At 48.1% G+C, this 20183-nt stretch overlaps 1 long non-coding RNA gene across 1 annotated transcript in view; it reads right to left on the bottom strand.

Annotated features, from left to right (window-relative positions):
* Window positions 1-5872: 5872 nt before the first annotated feature.
* The window catches only part of LOC114484839 (uncharacterized), a 39374-nt gene continuing 25063 nt past the window's right edge, over window positions 5873-20183 (bottom strand). The window contains exon 3 of the long non-coding RNA XR_003678203.1: window positions 5873-6011. This is a non-coding gene — a long non-coding RNA (uncharacterized lncRNA). The remainder of the gene's footprint in view (window positions 6012-20183) is intronic.

Here is a 20183-nt window from a genome sequence, read left to right as displayed (position 1 = left end):
TTGCATTTCTTTTATGATTAGTGATATTGAGTATGTTTTCTTGTGCTATTGACCAGTCCTATATCTTCTTTGGAGAAATGTCTATTTAAGTCCTTTGCCCATTTAAAAATCATATTGTGTGTTGTTTGGTTGTTGATTCATAGGAGTTCTTTATATAGTCTGGACATCAACCCCTTATCATGTATAGAATTTGCAAATATTTTCTCCGGTTCTGTGGGCTATCTTTCCACTGTGTTACTTGTGCCCTTTGACGTACACCATGGAGAAGATTTTAAAGGGCTGGTGGAAGTCAGCCAGTTTGGGCAGCAGTGGAGCGAGAGGAAGTTGTTTCCGTCAAAGGAAACAGCCTGTGTAAACACAAAGAGGAAAGAAACAGCAAAAAGTAAGTAGTTGAGTTTTGCTAGAACATGTGTGCAGGGGGTAGGAAGTGGGGAGAGGTGAGGCTGGAGGAACAATAGGCCAGCTAAGTGGCTTGGAGTCTATTCTAAGATGGAGCTACTCAAGGAGTGGTCCCAGGACCCCTGCCTCAGCATCACCTACCAGGAGTTTGTGAAAAATGCACTCCGGTTGCTCCAGCTCTGACCTACAATGGGCTGGGGCCCCGGGATCTGGGCTTTAACAAGCCCCTGTCATTATTCTCACGTTCGGTCAAATTTGAGCGCTGTTCCAAGGGTAATGAGCAGCCACCGAGGGGTCAGGCTAGGCTGATGGAAAGATGACTTGGGCTGTGCTTCAGGTTGGGGCACCCCGGGCATGGCTCTGCCCCCTACGTCCTCCAGCCACCCCACGTCCACCCCCACCCCGGCCACCTCCATCCGTCCAGCCACCCCCACTCCCCCCAGCACCGTATCACCCCCTCTCCCCCTAGTCGCCTGACCCTCTGCAGGGTCCGGCGTCAGAGGCAGAGGGGGCCCCCGCTGCCGAAGCCAGGCCCACATTCCTCTCACTTCCTGCCATTGTCCCGGGTTCCTGTGGCCGCGACTCTGCACTCGCCCGGGGCCTCCTCACGGCCCCGGGGAGCGATGACTCATTTCCCTTGTCCCCAGTGACATAGTCCTGCGCCCAGTTTAGCCGGCCCGGGCGGTGGCCCGGCACCCTCCCCGCCGGCCTCGATCGCCGGCACTGCGAGGCCCTTCTCGGCCCGCAGGGGGTGCCCGAGCCCGCAGCGCCTTCCCCGGGCGCCGGAGCCGAGCCGGCTTCCCTCGGCTGCCAGGACTCAGCTCCCCCGGCCGGCGAGGAGGAGCCGGAGAAGCCTCTGACCCTGCTCTTCCCCGCCCTCTGCCCGGAATCAGACCCCTGACGGTCACGGATGGGGAAACTGGGACCTGGGGGAGGGGGTGTGCCTTGACTAAGGCAGCACAGCCCATCCTGGGAAGCGGGGGACTGGAATTCAGCACTCTCGCCCCACAGACCCGAGGGCATTAATTTTACCCTCCTCGCCCCCCCCCGCCACCCCATGGTGTTTCCCGTGCAAAGTTTGCAGACAATAATATTTCCCAGATTCTCATCATTTGTGGGCCCTGAAACAAGGCCACCCCTGGAAGCAGCAGGAGCGGAGGGCAGCTGGGGCTCCACTTGGGAAGCAAGTTGATCAGTGGTGGCTTTATGACAGTGTGGTGGCTTCATATCTCCTGTGGACACTGAAGATTTGTTTTTTAAAAAAGTCAGGATTTTTGTTTTTGGCCTGCACCGAGGACATTCGGGACCTTAGTTCCCCAAGGAGGGATGGAACCCACGTCCCCTGCACTGGAAGGGCGGATTCTTAACCACTGGACCGCCGGGGAAGTCCCCCAAAGTCAGCATTTTTGAAGTGGGTGGTTGAGTTCTGGGAAGCGTACTTCCAAAGGCGGAGCACCTGTGAGACACCTGCAGGGCATTTCCAGAAGGTGCGCAGGAGCTGCTGGGGACAGAGCTGGAGAAAGCCGATTCCTGTTATGTGTGGCCCTATTTCTATCAATGGACTGCTGGGGGCTTGGAGGGCTTGCGCTAACACAGCTAGTGGGGAGTGGGCTTGCTGTCCCTGGAAGTGTTCAAGCAGGTGCTGGACTAGCACCCTGGGCAGGTGGCATAATTGGGGTTTACCTCAGGACGGGAACCTGGGCGAGGTGGACCTCAGGTTGTCGCTCAGAGGCATGAACAGCAACGCAAAGGGCATCTCTGAGACCTTCCATTCCTGGCCCTGCAGCCATGATGCCTTGAGAGCAGAGGCTCAGGGGAATGCAGTATGCTCCGCTCCCGAGCCTTCTGGGGAGTTGTTCCTGGCTGGTCTGCATGTCCTGCTGAGGGGCGGGATAGCTCTGACCGAACCCTGCCGTCCTGCCTGGCGGCCTGGCTGCCCTCTGATGAGACAGTGAGCAGGAGTGGAAGGGGCCTCGCAGGCTCTGGAGTCACAACGAGATCTGAGTTCAGATCCCACCTCCACCACTTCCTCAGCAAATCCTCTGACTTCTCTGAACCTCAAGTTCCTCAGCTATAAAAGGAGAATGAAAATATTTACTTAGAGTTGGTGCAAGGTGATGTGTATACAATGCCTGGTGCGGAGTAAGAGCTGAAAGAACATCCATTCTCTCTGACTCGCTTTAGTTCAGGGGCCAGGATGTGCCCTCTTGGGAAGAGATGAGAACATTCCTGAAAAGAATGCTGAATGTTGAAAGGGTCTACAGGTGACTTTAATAAAAAGCCTTTCGCTTTTTCCCTGCCCATCTGAAAACTCTTTTTAACAGTGTATGTGGCTGGAACACAACTGTCCTTGGGCAACTCCCTTGACTTCTCCAGTCCCAGTTTATTCCCTTTTAATATGACGACAGTGGGAAAGGGATTCTCAAACACCTGCTAGCAGGTCCTGTCAACATTCTTCGATGTGGAAGAAGTTTGTAAACCATCTCAGCTTTAGTGCTCCAGACTAGCTGAATCTTTCCACCCGGGCAGCTTCCACCCTGCCTGGATTTCTAACATGTCAGGAGTGGTGGGAGGATGTGGGTTTTGGCATCTCACAAAACTCAGAATCCTAGCTTCCCCATTTGCTTGCTTTGTTTGCTAACCTCAGAATGAGGACAATAACAGCTCCTCTGCAGGGTTGCTGGGAGAGTTGAATGGGAACGCATGTGCCAGGTGCTCTCACTTATACACTAGGTGCTTAATAAATGGTAATTAATATTTGCATAAAGTGCTTAGAGTGCTGTCTGGCACATAGTTAAGTGCTTTATAAATGTTTACTAAATAACTAGAAATGTAGCTAGATTAAAACAGACATATATAAATGGATATGTGCATAAATAGATAGAGAGATAGCAGCTAGATCAAGCTCTTCCCTTCTATACCTCCCAGACTTCTTCTGAAAATTTGTCCACCAACCTCCTCCGCTCCCAGTTCTGACCCCAAATTCCTCTGGCCGCGCCAGTGAAATTCAAGGTTTGAGGACTGTAAAAGATGGTTCTTACTCACAAAGAAGTTGCAGATACTGAAAGAGAGGTCCTTCCGGCTCAAACCACTCATCCAACTGCCATCATTGGAGACCCCTCCTTTGTGATAGCATCTTTTAAGACATTTACTCACATAAACTTTTATTTGTGTTCCCCCAACAGCCCCAGGAGGGGTGGTAAGGATAAAGATTAGGCACTTGATATCACCAAAAGGAACTGGAGGGACATGAAAAGTGCTGGGTTTTCCCCGTCCAAGCCCCGACCAGCCAGCTTTGAGCCATGAGGTCAAATCATAATAATCACCACTATTTAATGGATGGTCAACACAGCTTATCTAATGTCGATAATCCCATTAAGTCAGCATTATACACCCATTTTACAGCTGAGGAAACTGAGGTTAGATGGGTAAAGTGACACAAAGTCATTTAGCCAGTAACTGTCAAGTAGGGATTCTAGACCCAGGTCTGAGGACTCCAAACCCATTGCCACTGGACTCTGGCATCCTGACACTCTGCTGGGGGATGGGGGAGAGAGGTCTGGTGCTTCTCCTGGGTGGAGCTCAGACCAGATACCAGGACAAGAATATGAACAAGGCCCACTTGGGCCCATGCACTCACCTTCCCCAAATCTGAATTCTGCCTCTGTGCCCTCGGAGGCTTGAAGGGCTGTGTCAGAGCAGCAGAACCACCTTTAGCTCTGTAAAGGGATTTGTTATGGCCTTTGATATTACATAACTAATTGCGTCAACAGTCTCTGTAAAGCTGCTCTCTTCGTGTCTGATGATGGAGCTTTAGGTCCATAGGGCAGGCATTTGGGCAGAGAAGACAGATGTAAAGTGGGGGAGGGGGAGGATAAGCTGGAACCTGAGAGGATGGACTGAGACCCGTGCTAGTTCTTGCCTCTGACCTTGATGATGGAGGTTTCCTACAGGAGAAGCTGATACTCTTTGTGGAGATGCTAAGCACAAACCTGGCCCAGGAGTCTCAGAAGCCACAGGATGGTCTTGGGACAGCTGGGCAGTGGCAGGTGGGACAGCTGCCTCGCTCATCAGGGTCAGCCAGCAGATAACTAATAACTTGGGTAAGTTACAAAAGTGCCTGCCTTGCCCTTCTGGGCATTAAAAAAATTTTTTTTTTGTATTAGTTATCTATTGCTGTGTAACAAATTACCCCCAAACCTAGCAGGTTAAAACAATCTAAGGTCATTATCTTACACAGTTTCTGTGGGTCAGGAATCTGGCAGCACCTTATCTGGGTGGTTCTGTCTCAGGATTCCTCATGAGGTTACAGTCAAGCTATCAGCCAGGCCTGCAGTCAACTGAAGTCAACTGAAGTGGGACTGGAGGACCCACTTCTAAGATGGGTCATTCTCATGGCTGTTGGCAGGAGGCCTCAGTTCCTTGCCATATGGACCTCTCCACAGGCATGCTTGAGTGTCCTCCTGACATGTCAGCTTACTTCCCCAGAGCAAGGGACCCAAGAGAAAGCAAAGCAGAAGCCATGATTTCTTTTATGACCTAGTCTTGGTCATCACAAACCATCATTTCTGCCATCTCTTATTTGTTACAGTTCAGCCCTATTCTGTGTGGGAGGAGAATGTGTAAGAGCGTGAATACCAGGAAGTGGGGACCACTGGGGCCGTCTTGGAGGCCACCATGAGGGACATCAGAGTGTCCTGATGTCAGGGTGTTGCTGGAATCAAGAGGCCCCAGGGAGGTTCACCAGAGTGTCCGGCCTTCCCAACTATCTGGAGAGCGCTTTAGGTTCATGGACATCCTCCCACGTCCTGACTCCTCCCCACAGTCCCCAGCACCGTGCTGCCTCAGCATCTCCACTCGGAAACCCAGGAGGTATCTCAAACTAACATGCCCAACACTGAACTTCTGACTTTCCCCCAAACCATCTCCTCTCATACTTTTTCTAGTTGCGGTGAGCGGGGGCTACTCTTCTTTGCGGCGCTCAGGCTTCTCATTGCGGTGGCTTCTCTTGTTGCGGAGCATGGGCTCTAGGCACGCGGGCTTCAGTAGTTGCAGCACGCAGGCCCTAGAGCGTGTGGGCTTCAGTAGTTGTGGCTTGTGGGCTCTAGAGCACAGGCTCAGTAGTTGTGGCGCACAGGCTTAGTTGCTCCGCGGCATGTGGGATCCTCCCAGACCAGGGATCGAACACGTGTCCCCTGGATCGGCAGGCGGATTCTTAACCACTGCGCCACCAGGGAAGTCCCTCGGTGCAAAACTTTGATATCATCATTGCTCTGTCTCATTTGCCATGCCCAATCCATCAACAAATCCTGTTAGCTCTACTTTCAAAATATGCCTGGGATCCACCTACTTCTCTGCACCTCTGCTGCTGCCACCCCGACTGAGCCCCGTCCTTTTTTTTTTTTTTTTAACTTACTTTTGGCTGCGCTGAGTCTTCGCTGCTGCGCGTGGGCTTTCTCTAGTTGTGGTGAGTGGGTGAGTCCGGTCTTCTCTTACCTGGGTCAGTGTGATGGCCTCCTGACTGGCCCCCCTGCTCCTGCTCTGTAGCGTCTGTCTCCACACACCAGGTGAGATGAAAAGCAGGTGAGGGAAGGCCCCACTGAGAAGGTGACCTTTGAGATAAAACCCAAGGAAGTGAGGACGTGAGCCCTGGCTTAATAAATGAGTCCTATTAAACCCAGCAACCCTCACACCTCCTACACACCCTGCCTATCTTCCCTGATTTACTTTCTTCCACTGTATTCCCCGTCTCTCACCTGACTTACTTCAGGATTTGTTCACTGTTTCCCCTCCGGAATGTAAGCTCAGCCAGGGCTGGGATTATTGTCTGTTGTGTTCCCTGTTGTGTCCCCAGAGCCTAGGGCAGTGTCAGGCAGGTGCTCAGAAAGTAGTTGTTGAATAAATAGCAGATCCTCAAGAAAAATTTTTGAAAGAATAAATGGAGCATGATAATAATGTACTAACTTGCCAGCTGTGTGGCATTAAATGAGTCACCTCCCCTCTCTGAGCCTTGGACTAGACACAGGCTCATCCTCACGGATGTGGTTGCCTTAGAGTGGGCTCGGGGCTATGTGGAGTTCTAGCTGCAATGGCTCTGCTGCTTGCCATGGTGAGACCTTGGGCAGGTCACTGAACCTCTCTGCCCCTCTGTTAAATGAGGATAATCATAATAAACAGCCTAAGACATTGTTATAAAGATGACATGGGCTTAGGGACCAGCCCAATAATTGGCACAAAATAGGTCTTCCCAGAGAGGAAGATGACTTGTCCCACAAATTCCAAAATTCTTCCTGCCCTGGTCATGGGACAACTGTGCATCCAAGGCTCTTGGCCTCTGGGATTTTCCAGAACCTGGATCAAGATCTGTTATGATCGCCAGTATTTTTCCGCAATTAAAAACCAGTCCCTCTGGGGACTTCCCTGGTGGCACAGTGGATAAGACGCCGCACTCCCAATGCAGGGGGCCCGGGTTCCATCCCTGGTCAGGGAGCTAGATCCCACGTGCACAGAGTTCGCATGCCACAACTAAGGAGCTGGCGAGCTGCAACTAAGGAGCCCCCCTGCTGCAACTAAGACCCGGTGCAACCAAATACATAAACAAGTATATAAAAAATATGGGGGACTTCTCTGGTGGTGCAGTGGTTAAGTCTCTGTGCTCCCAATGCAGGGGGCCTGGGTTCGATCCCTGGTCAGGGAATTAGATCCCACGTGCATGCCGCGACTAGGAGTTCGCATGCCACAACTAAGAAGCCTGCATGCCGCAACTAAGGAGCCCACCTGCCGCAACTAAGACCCGGTGCAACCAAATACATAAATAAATATTAAAAACAAACCAACGAACCTATCCCTCTGAGTTCTGCCCCTGACAGTCAGGGAAAGATGCACAAAGGCTCCCAGGGTGGCCCTGTCTGCTGAGAGACTCTGTCAGGAGACAAAGGAATTCAGAGGACGCTTTACCTTGTGTGACTGCATCACCCACACACGAAATTACTGAAATCACTCTTTAAATCTGGAGTCACCTTGGAAATAAGTTTGTCCAGAGGCTGCAAATTGGCAGCCACACGCTGGATGGGACTCAGGGACCTGATTGTTCCGTTTGTCCTATGCCTCATTTTGAAAACAACAGAATCTGAATGCTTGTGGATAGTTCGGAAGAGTCAAGGCCTGCAGACCCCACCACACCCTATGGCCTCACACCCAGCCAGATGAGCATCTTTGCCCTGTTTTCGTGGACCCCTGAGTAGCGCATCTGTGTGCTTCACAGGTGCGAATGCAAGAAGATGACTTCTTGGAAAATCATCTCAGCCTCTTGCTACCAGGATCATTTTGGGCTCCTATCCAGCCAGCGGTTAAGAACACAGTAGCCTGTATCATCCACTACCATGGAGTTATCCCCAGGCCCCTTCTCTATGGTTCTTGACCTGCCCCCCAATTTTTCATACTCACCTCCTACTCAGGTCCACTTTGGTGTAACAGGAGGGGAGCCAGCCTGGCTCTTTCCTCTGCCAGGAGCATCCTCTCTCTGTAGCCTGCTTAAGGCCCCTGGTTCTGTATCACCTCTTTTGAGAAGCCTTCCCTAACTGTCCCCCTGCCTTCCCCTGGTGCCCAGTCAGCCTGATCTGGCCATGCTGTTGCCTGGACAGATGCCTATCAGGACCCCTTTCCCTCTAGATTGTACTGATTTCTTTATGGATCTGCTTCCTGCATCGGACTGTGAGCTTTGCGATGACAAGGGCTGTATATTACTTAGCTTGTGTACCTAGGGTGTAGCTGATGTGGTTACTCAATAAATGGGTCCTGAGATTGTAATAAAAGAGTGAATTAATAAATGAAGGAAGGAAGGAGGGAGAGAAGGAAATAAAGAAGAGGACTATTAGTTAATTTGCCCTTTTCCTACCACACATTTGCCTGGCAGGGTCCCACCGCTGTCAGCATCCACCCCCTCTGCTGGGAGTGTGTCAGTCCTCACATATGAGGATCTGGGCCTGGGCCGGCTGTAATCGACATTTATCTCACCCCATCCCTGAACATAGCATTATACCCAGTTTCTGCTTGTTCTAGTTTTTCATTGTTTTTGTTGTAAATTTCATGATATAACCTACATGCCCCCAAATGCAAATAATCAGCGTACAGTTAGGCAAATTTTCAAAGTGAACACACCCACGTCAGTAGTACCCAGATCAAGAAAGAGAAGGTAAACAGCCCTCCTTGTGCCCTCTTCCAGGCACTGCTCCCCCGCCAAGGGTCACCATTATTCTGGCTTTTTTCACCATTAATTTTCCTGCCTTGTATTTTTTATAAATATGATAATATATTATATAGTTTTTTGAGTCTGGTTTCTTTTACTTAGTACTGTATTTATGAGATTTATTCATGTTGTGGTTTAGTTATCCTTATTGCTATATAATATTTTGTGGCACAAATATGCCATAATTTATTCATTCCGCTGTTGATGGGCATTTGGGTTGTTTCCAGTTGGGGGCTGTTCAGACTAGTGTTTTCATGAGCATTCTTGTACATGTCTTGGGGGGCATGTGTGCACCTTCATGTTGGGTATCTACCTAGGTGTTGAGTAGCTGGGTCATAGGCAAGGTGTATGCTCTATCGTAGTAGAGACTTGCCATTTTCCAAAGTGGTGTTGACAACAGTCGCTACCACCAGCAAGGTTTGAGAGTCTCAGTTGCTCCACATTCTCACCGATGCTTGACATTACCTGTCTTTCTTTGTCCAGATATTCTGGTGGGTGGATTATTTAATTTTGACCACAGGCTCAATCTCACTGGCAGTCTGCTCCAGCTCTCTCAGTTTGGAATGGATTCTGGAGAACGAGCTTCTCGGTCCTCCACTCTCATCCTGCAGTTTTGATCTATAGCTCGTGTCTACCCCTGCAGATCTATACCAGGCTTCTCAGCTGTGTTCCAGGACTCTCTTCCATGAGGAGGGCTCCCTCCTCAGATGATATCACCCCACAGAGTGTGGACCACCAGGGATGAGGATGGGGAGGCGGAGGAAAGGCACAGGGAAACTTTTCTTCAAATCCTGCATGGGCCCTTCCCAAGTAAGCATGGCTGCAGCTTACTTGGTTGGCCACCTGTGGATCCTTCTTAGGTGTTATATTCAAAACACTGAGTAGGCATAAAAATAATTAAATATAAGAGCCAAAACTATAACACTCTTAGAAGAAAACATGGGGTAAATCATGACCTTGGATTTGGCAATGGTTAGACATGACACCCAAAGCACAAGAGACCAAAGGAAAAAATAGATAAACTGGACTTCATTAAGGTTAAAATCTTTTGTGTTTCAATGGATACTATCGAGAGAGTGAAAGACAACCCATAGAATGGGAGGAAAATATTCGCAAATCATTTATCTGATAAGGGGCTTGTATCTAGAACACATGAAGAACATTTAGAACTCAATAATAAAAAGATAAGTAACCCAGTTAAAAAATGGGAAATGGACCTAAAGAAACATTTTTCTAAGGACACTATACAAATGGCCAAGAAGAACATAAAAAGATTCTCAACTGCATTAGTCATCAGGGAAATGCAAATCAAAACTACAATGAGGTACCACTTCACAGCCACTAGGATGACTGTAATGGAAAAGACAGATAATAACAAGTGTTAGTGAGGACATGGAGAAATCAGAACCCTCATATACTTCTAGTGGGAATGTAAAATGGTGCAGCCATTTTGGGAATCAATGTGGCAGTTCATCGAAAAGTTGAACACAGCGTTCCCATTTGATCCAGCAATTCCACTCCTAAGTATATACCCAAGAGAAATGTAAACATATATCCATACAGCAACTTGTACATGACTATTCATTACAGCATTATTCATAATAGCCGAAAGGTAGAAACAACTCAAATGTCTATCATTGAATGGATGAGCAATGTCCATCGTTGCAAGGATGTCCATGATGAATGGATAAGCAAAATACGGTCTAGCCATACAATGGAAAATTATTTGCCTATATGAAATACTGAAACATGCCACTACATGGATGAATCTTGCAAACATTATGCTTAAGTGAAAGTAACCAGTGACAAAATAACACATATGATTCCATTTATATGAAATGCCCAGAATAGGCAAATCCTAGAGACAGAAAATAAAATAGTGGTTTCCTAGGGCTGTGGGAGATGGGGAGATGCAGGGTGACAACTAAAGGGAAATAAACCATTTGGGGGATGGTGACAATGTTCTTAAATTGTGGTGGCCGTTGAACAATTCTGTGAATGTACTAAAAACCATTGAATTGTACACTTTAAATGTGTTGAATTGTATGTTATGTGAATTATATCTCAATAAAGCTAATACAAAAAATAATAAAAAAGTGATTTGAAACCTTCATTGTTGTTCCTTGAGAAAAGACTAGAAGGGAAAGTAGTGGGTTAAATGGTGGCCCTCCCATATGATATGTCCACATCCTAACCCCTGGAACCTGTGAATGTGACCTGATTTGGAAAAAGGGTCTTTGCAGATGTAATTAAGCATCTAAAGGTGAGATCATCCTGGATTATCCAGGTGGGCCCTAAATCCAAGACAAGTATCCTAATAAGAGACACACAGAGGAGAGATAGGCAGAGAGAAGAGAAGGCCATGAAGATGGAGGCAGAGATTGGAATGATGCAGCCCAGGAACATCTGAGGCCACCAGAAACTGGAAGGAGCAAGGAAGGATTCTCCCCTAGAGACTTTGGAGGGAACATAACCCCAGCAACACCTTGATTTGTCTTCTTGCCTCTAACACTATGAGAGGATAAACTTCCGTTGTTTTGAGCCATCAGACTTGTGGCAATTTGTTATGGCAGCCCCTGGGAAACCAATACAGGGAATTACTGTGATAATGCAGCAGAACTTTTAAAAGCTTGTTTCCCCAGCTGTCTGTCTCTCTCTCTGTCCTTCTGAGCGTGCCTCTCTTCGTCCCTCTCTTTTTGTTCCTGCATGTGTGGCAGCGGCTGCCAGTCCCCCCTCCCAACCTCAGCTCTTTCCATGGAAACCTAGCTGGGCCACAGCCATTCCCCTGCTTCTCCCTAAAGCCCAGGATGGTTATGGGCTGAGCCAGAGCTCTCCTCGGCAGTGGAAGGAATCGGCAATCGTGAATGGCCATCCCTGTTTCTCCTGTCCAGATCTTTCTCAGGAAACAGCCACGTGGTTCTCCCAACTGCCTTTTGAGTCTTCCCTTTCCCTCTTTCCCAACATCCTCTCCATCACTTCCAAACAACTGTGGAATCAGCCCAATTCTCTCCACCCTTTGCTTCTCCCTGGGTTCAGGCCACCAGCATCTCCCTCGGACCTCTGCACCACCTTGGGTGTACTGCCTGGACAACCCATCCATCTCAGCCCATTCCGGCTGCTGTAACAAAATACCAGAGACTGGGTGTCTTGTAAACAACAGAAATTCATTTCTCACTGTTCTGGAGCCTGGGAAGTCCAGAATCAAGGCGCTGGCAGATTCAGTGCCTGGTAAGGGTCTGCTTCCTGGTTCATGGACGACCATATTCTGTGTCCTCACATGGTAGAAGGGGCGAGGGAGCTCTCTGGGATCTGTTCTATAAGGGCACTAATCCCTTTGATGAGGGTTCTGCCCTCGTGAACTAATCACCTGCCAAAGACCCCACCTCCTGATACCATCACTTTGGGGGTTAGGATTTCAATATATGAATTGGGGGGAGGGGGGACACAAACATTAGTTTTTTTTTTTTTTTTTTTTGACCACGCCACGCGCAGCATGAGGGACCTTAGTTCCCCGACCAGGGATGGAACCCGTGCCCCTGCGGTGGAAGTGTGGAGTCCTAACCACTGGACAGACAGGGAATTCCCAGCATTTGGTCTTTAACACCATCCTTTACACTTCAGGCAAGCAGAGTGTTCCAACACTGCAAGTCTGAACATGCTCCACCCCACCTCTTACCCCTTCAGTGCCTTCCTTCTGCTCTAAGACTATATCCAAAGTCTTTAGTATGGTTTGTGGGAGCGCCTCCTCCATCCTTCCAGCCTCATCAATGCCATACAGCCCAGGCTCATTCCTCTCAAACCAGGCTGACCCGAGTTCCTCTAATACCTCCTCGCCTCTGCACTGGCTGGTTCCTCTCCCCTGAGCATTCTCCTACCCTACCCCAGTTACCATAGTAACCCCTCCTCAGCCTTCAGCCCCCAGCAACACTTCCTCTGAGAAGCCTTGTCTAATCCTCCAAGTCAGGGTTAGCTGCCCCTGCTCTGTGTCCCCTGGGCGCTTAAATTTATCTCTATGGTAACCTTGTCATACACAATTTATAGTTGCTGAGACTTCACGAGACCGGTTTCTATGTGTCATTTTTGTTCATCACTGGACTTTTACTGGCCAACCCTGGAACATGCTAGGCCATCAACAGATATTGCTAACTTAATTATTTAATTATTTGGAGGAGCCAATTAATCCTTGGCAGAGAATATGGCCATTCTTCATATTGCCATAGACGTAGGACAATAGGAACAAGAAAAGATAATGAGATTAACTTTGCTGGGATAATAATATTAACTAACATTTATTAAGAATCTTATAAGATTTTAGGGACATTTAAGCACATTTATTCATTCCACAAACATCTGAGCATCTGCTATGGGTCAGCTACTAGGAACACACATATGGATATGACAGAGCTTGTCCTCAAAAAGCTCACAATCTGAGGATCTAATTCTGTTGAATCCTACAGTAACCTGCTGAAATGAATATTATTAATCTAAGTTGATTAGGATGTTTTTGTTCCAAATGACACGGGACCCAACTCGAGACTTGAACAAAAGAGGGAACGTACTGGGTTACATGACTGAAAGGTTAAGGGGGCATATCTGGCTTCAGGCATGGCTGGCTCTAGATTCAACAATGCCTCCTGGACCACACTGCCCTGGCTCTTGTTTCTTCTCACCTTGAGGTTGGCACCATGTTGTCACCCCAGCATCCCTGTGGGTCCTCTCACAGTCACCATCTGGCTGCAGGTTCAGATCCCTAGAGCTCTAAGGCCAGTGGGAGAGCAGAGACCTCTTTTTGGGAGCTCCTGCAAAAGCCCAGCCACTCACCCCAAAACCCAGCTCAGGTCACTTTTATGTCCTTGAGCCCGTCACTCCAACCAGAGGGGGGTGACGTCCCAATGGTTGAGGCTCTTACTGAAAGCTCCAAGCCCATCCAAATGTACCACTGAAATGAGGTGTGGTGCCCTCCCTAACCTCATGGATGAGAGCAGGGGAGGGGTGGACCTTCTAAGTGAAAATCAAGGGGTGTTGCTCTAAGATGGGGGCACAGAAGCCAGAGAGGCAGACAAAAAAGGTTTTCAATCCACTCTGTTTCAGATGTAGGGGCATAAGGTACATAGAGAGGTAACTGACACGCCAGGTCACACTGCTGGTACCTGGCAGAGTTAAGGCTTGAATCTCGGTCTGCCTGGCTTCAAGTGGCTCCTTGCACAAAGCCACCTTGCCCCAGGGATAGCCTTACACACAGGAAGGACCGTGCAGTCCCTATTCAGAGGCCCTTCTTTGGTTTTTTATTAGCTTTTTTAAAAAAAAGTATTTATTTATTTATATTTGGCTGCGTCAGGTCTTAGTTACGGTGTGCAGGCTCTCTGGTTGTGGTGTTTGGGCTTAGTTGCCCCGCGACATGTGGGATCTTAGTTCCCTGACCAGGGCTCAAACCTGTGTCCCCTGCATTGGAAGGTGGATTCTTAACCACTGGGCCAACAAGGAAGTCCCCAGAGGCCCTTCTTTTAGATCATAAGGTGTAGGTCTGTCCTTCTTATGAACTGGGATTTGGTCGGTGACTCTGTAAAAGGAAAACACTGCATTCTTTGCCCTGGGAGTCTTCCTCTATCTCTTTTCTTTTAAGAAAAATTCCTCAGGAGGGATAAATTAGGAATTTGGGATTCACATATACACACTACTATATATAAAACAGATAATCAACAACAAAGACCTACTGTATAGCACAGGGATCTCTATTCAATATTCTGTAATAACCTATATGGGAAAAGAATCTGAAAAAGAATAGAGATATATATACGTATAATTGAATCACTTTGCTGTATACCTGAAACTAACACAACATTGTAAATCAACTATACCCCAATATAAAATAAAAATTAAATTAAAAAAAATAAAATCTGATACCAAAAAAGAAAAAAAAAGAAAGAAAAAGAAAAATTGCCCTCCCTCCCCGTCCTTCCAGCCCTTGCCAAGGATCCTTTGGCTCTAGACTGAGCTGCTGCTTTACCGATGAGGTCAATTCGGCAGCAGCTACAACCCAGAGTGTCTTGCAGAGCAACGCTGTGACCTGAACAGAGTTCCTTGCAAATGATCAGGACAGGCCCAGGAGCTGCCGGCCTCCCCTCCTGGGCTTCCTCTTCTGCCTGCATCGCCATCCCTCCTAGCAGCTGGAGGACAGACAGACGGAGCAGCCAGGAAAAGCACAAGACAGTCTGGTGACTGAGCACACACCAGGCTCCCGTCTCTGAGCCCGGGGCAGTTGGGCCTTCTCCATGGGACCCCGTCCAGCCCTCCATCACCCCCTGAGCATGGACAGCCTACTCCCCAGGCATGGCAATTTCTGTTCAGCTTCCTCTGCTGAATTGCTTTCTACCACATTTGGTGGTAGAGGGGTTGAATAGTGTCCCCCCAAAAGATATGTCCAAGTCCTAACCCCTGGTACCTGTGAATGTGACTTTATTTGGAAGTAAGATCTTTGCTGATATAATCAAATTAAGATGAGGTTACACTGGATTAGATTGGATCTTAAATCCAGTGACTGGTATCCTTATGAGAAGAAGGGATTTGAGGGCAGAGACATACACGGAGGCAAGAACAGTGTGAAAACACAGACACATAGGGAGGAGGCCACGTGAAGATGGAGTCAGGGATTGCAGTGATGCGTCTACAAGCCAAGGAATGCCGAGGTTTGCTGACAACCACCAGAAGCTAGGAAGAGGCTGGAAGGACCCTCTACCAGGGACTTCAGAGAGAGCAGGGCCCTGCCAACACCTTGATTTTGGACGTCTAGCCTCTGGAGCTATGAGAGAACAAATTTCTGTGTTTTTAAGCCGCTCAGTTTGTGGTAATTTGTTATGGCAGCCACAGGAAACTAATATGGGGTAGAGAGAGTTAACAAAAAGGTACTGGTAGCTTAGAACCACAGAGAGACCTAGACAATCATGGGTTCAGAGAAACGGTTGTTTACGTCTTAGCTGTGTGAACTTGGGAAGGTTACTTCACCTCTCTGAGCCTGGATTTCTACATAGTGATTGTCAGTAAAGTTTAAGAGCTTGCTAGAGCTCTTGGCTGGGAGAAGAGAAGATGGGGTGGGGAAGGGAGGGGAGGGTGAATACAGTCTTTAAACATTTGAAGGCTGTCATGAGGACAAGGCACTCATCTGTTCTGTGCGACAGGACCCTCAGGGGAGAAGTGAAACTGAGGAAGAGCAGGACTGAGTCAGGGAAGAACCTTCTATCAAGGAGATTGGCCCAGTAGTGGCGGGGGCTGCTGGGAGAGGTAATGAGCTCCCCATGACTAGAGGAGATGATGAAGAGGCCAAAGGACCGACCATCAGTGAGAAAGCCGCCCATCACCCAGAGTGACCCTCTGCTACGACACAGCCAGGATTTAACCCTGAGCTGCCTGACTTCAAAGCCCATTTTCATTAGCTATTAACCTCAGCTTTCTTACCTATTAAATGGTGGAGACATCATGAAAAGTCACTGTTTGAGGCCCTGTCTAGCCCTGAAGTTTTCTTTTTCTTGTAAAACTCTTCATGTTTTTTTTTTCTTTTAATTTACAGGGGAATTTTATTTGATTTTATTTTTTATTGACGTATAGTTGATTTACAGTATTATATTAGTTTCAGGTGTACAACGTAGTGATTCAGTATTTTTATAGATTATACTCCACTTAAAGTTATTACAAAATAATGGTTATATTTCCCTGGGCTGTACAATACATCCTTCTCGCTTATTAATCTTATACACAGTAGTTTGTAGCTCCTAACCCCCTTCCCTCTCTTGCTGCTTCCCCCACCCCTCCCCCCACTGGTAACTGCTAGTTTGTTCTCCATGTCAATGGGTTTGTTTCTGTTTTGTTAAATCCATTTGTTTGTTTGTTTGTTTTTTAAATTTTATTTATTTATTTATTTTTGGCCACACTGCAGTGGCTTGTGGGATCTTATTTCCTCCACCAGGGATTGAACCTGGGCCCACGGCAGTGACAGCGCAAAGTGCTACACTGGACCACCAGGGAATTCCCTGTTTTGTTTTTTAGATTCTACATATAAGTGATAACATGGAGTATTTGCCTTTCTCTGACGTTTCACAAAGCATTATACGTTTAGGTCCATCCACATCGTTGCAAATGGCAGAATTTCACTCTTTTTTATGGCTGAGTAATATCCCATAGATTGCTTTAGGTAGTACGGACATTTTAACAATATTAATTCTTCCAATCCAAGAGCACGGGATATCTTTCCATTTCTTTGAATCATCCTCAATTTCCTTCATTAATGTTTTATAGTTTTCAGAGTAGAGGTCTTTCACCTCCTTGGTTAACTTTATTCCTAGGTATTTAATTCTTTTTGATGTAATTTTAAATAGAATTGTTTTCTTGTTTAAACTCATGTTTTAACATCTTCTAGTTTCTTCCACAGGTCATGGGAAGGTTTCTTATAGTAGAAACTTAGATTATTGATTTTAGATCTTTTCTTTTTGTACTACATGTATTCAATGCTATAAATTTCCCTTAAAGCACTGCTTTTGCTGCGTCCAATAAATTTTGGTATTTTGTACTTTCATTTTCATATAGTTCAAAATATTTTAAAATTTCTCCTAAGGCTTCCTCTTTGACCTGTGTGTTCTTTAGAAGTACGTTGTTTAATCTCCAAATACTTTGGGATTTTCCAGCTATCTTCCTGTTATTGATTTCTAGTTTAATTCCACTGTGGTCTGAGAACATAACTGTAAAGGAAAAGGATTGTATCTTGGGCATTGTGCATGTTTCATTGTAGGGGCTCTGGATTCTGTTATATTCTCAAAATGTGTTGATATTTTGTTTTATTAGGCAATTAACTTCAAACTCTGCTCTTTGGATGGCAGCCCAGATCTCAATTCAGTTTCTTTTTCTCCCCTCAGCTGAAGTCACTTCCATGCATGTGTGGTTCAAGGATCAACTGGAGGTTTGAACCAAGTTTACGCACAGGACCTAAGGCTCTCCCTCTTTGGCTAAGGCTGCCGCCTTCACTTTCTAGTACCTGTGGTTGATGTGAAATTTGTCCTTTGGTTCTTCAAGCTAGAAAGACTGCAGATTTTCCATCTGTGCTGTGCTGGCTATGGTCTGCTCTCAAGTTCAAAGCCATAAAAAATGGTTAACTTCTCCCTTGTTGTTCCCTTTTGCCAGAGTCTACTTGCTTTTATTCACTCTCCAATGCCTTGAGTGTGTGTGTGTGTGTGTGTGTGTGTGTGTGTTTTGTCAACAGTTGTTATCTGTGGGAGGGTCAGTTCAGTAAGATCTCATTTGGTTACACTGGAAGAGAAAACCCCAAAACCAAATCGTAGAGAGGTATCTTCCCCAGCTCATGGCCACCCAGACAGCAAATTGAAGAATCAGCATTCAGACCCTGGGCTAACCCGCTCCAGTCCCTGTATGCACTTTTTATTATACGGATCTGTTTTCCACCCCTTATTTGCCCACCGAGTCCCAGAACTTCTTAATGTTCAGGTGACAATGGTGGGGCTTTCCAGAGTCTCTGACTTTTCCTTTGCATAAGATCAATTCCAGTTAAGAAGGGGATTTTATTTATATGGGTTTGGGGTTTTTTGTTTTTGTTTCTGGGTTTGTACATTTTCTGTCCAGAGAAAGAATTGTGATCAAAGTGGGTCAGCTTTGAAGTTAGAGCCGTCTTCCAATCCCACCACTGACTTTCACGTGACCTTGGGCAAGCCCTTCAGTGTCCTCAGCTGTAAAATGGGGGGAAACAATAATATTGACCTCGAAAGGTTGTGGTGAAGGTTAAATGAGATACTTCATATAAAGGTCAAAGCTCAGTGCCTGAGAGACAGTGAGCACTCATCTGTGAGACTCGCTAGAGTTTTCTCCTACACTGAGGTAGTGGTGGCCACAGTGGGATGCTACAGGAGGTGTTTTCCCAAGAGATGGTGCAATAAGGGCCTGGGCCCCTGAGAGGATGCTACTGACCTCCCTGGTCGGGCAGGGCTTCTGTCACCTCAGCCTCAGTGGCACAGGAGCCTGGAGTGTGGTGACTGGGTCCACGTTTGTGGGAAAAGACACCCAAACCCAGGAAGATTTCACCACCACCTGAGATTGTAGCAGAGCTGGGAGGTCAGGCCAGCTCCCTGAGCTCCGCTCCCTAAATCAGCGATGTGTCCACTCTGGTGAGGTGCCCACTCCCCTCTCAGGCTGAGCCTCAGGAGCAGGGGGTGGGTGCATGGGTGGGAGGGCTTCTTGGAGTCCAGGGGCCCAAGAGGAGGGGGCTGAGAGCGCTGTCACAACAGGAGAATCTGAGGAAGAAGTTTCCGTTGTAGCCTTTTCCAGCAAGGGGGCTGGAGCCATGTCTAGAAGGGACACAAAGAGAGGCGGGGAAATTGCTGCAGGAAGAAGGAAAGGCACGGATGGGGGAGTGGGGGCTGGTGAGTGGGAAGGGAAGGGGGGCAGGAAGAAAGCAAGCAGCTGTACCTGGGGCTGGTTTGGGCCTGGACACAGGCCCGCAGGCGGCAGCCGGAGCAGCGGTTGCCAGCCCCTCCTGGGGAGCTGGCACTGCATTGCAACAGGAAGAGAGAGCAGGGAAGGGTGCTGGGTGGTGGGGGGAGGCTCTGCCCACCCATCCCTGCTTTGCCAGGGCAATGCCCGTGCACGGAGCCCTGAACACGCTATGCTGTTTTATCCATCAAACTTACTTAATTTTCAAAAAACCTCTGCCCAGACAGCTACTTGGGGTCTCTTTTTTGTAGATGTGGATCACGAGGCTCAGAGAGGTTAAATGAGGAGCCTGAGGCGCCACCCGGCATGTCGGTATAGAGCTGGGATTCTCCTTGCCCTCCACCAGCTGCCTCTACCATCCTGAGCTGTGGCTCGGCTGGGTGTGGGGAGGGATGGGGGCCCCAGACCAACGTCTTCTTGGTCTTATTCCTCTGCCCACACCTGGCAGGCTCTTCCTTTTTTTTTTTTTCTACTTTATTTATTTTTGGCTGCGTTGGGTCTTCGTTGCCGCGGGCGGGTTTTCTCTAGTTGCGGCGAGCAGGGGCCACTCTTCATTGCGGTGCGCGGGCTTCTCATTGCGGTGGCTTCTCTTGTTGCGGAGCACGGGCTCTAGGCGCACGGCTTCAGTAGTTGTGGCACGCGGGCTTAGTAGTTGTGGCTCACGGGCTTAGTTGCTCCGCGGCATGTGCGATCTTCCCGGACCAGGGCTCGAACCCATGTCCCCTGCATTGTCAGGCGGATTCTTAACCACTGTGCCACGAGGGAAGTCCCACCTCCTTTTTTTAAAATTTTTAAAATTTTTTTGGCTGCGTTGAGTCTTCGTTACTGTGCGCAGGCTTTCTCTAGTTGCGGTGAGCCGGGGCTACTCTTCGCTGTGGTGAGTGGGCTCCTCATTGCGGTGGCTTCTCTTGTTGCGGAGCACGGGCTCTAGGCGCACGGCTTCAGTAGTTGTGGCACGCGGGCTTAGTAGTTGTGGCTCACGGGCTTAGTTCCTCCGCGGCATGTGCGATCTTCCCGGACCAGGGCTCGAACCCATGTCCCCTGCATT

The sequence above is a fragment of the Physeter macrocephalus genome, unplaced genomic scaffold, assembly GCF_002837175.3.
Source record: "Physeter macrocephalus isolate SW-GA unplaced genomic scaffold, ASM283717v5 random_85, whole genome shotgun sequence".
NCBI lineage: Eukaryota > Metazoa > Chordata > Mammalia > Artiodactyla > Physeteridae > Physeter > Physeter macrocephalus.
This window is presented reverse-complemented; position numbering and strand designations above follow the sequence as displayed.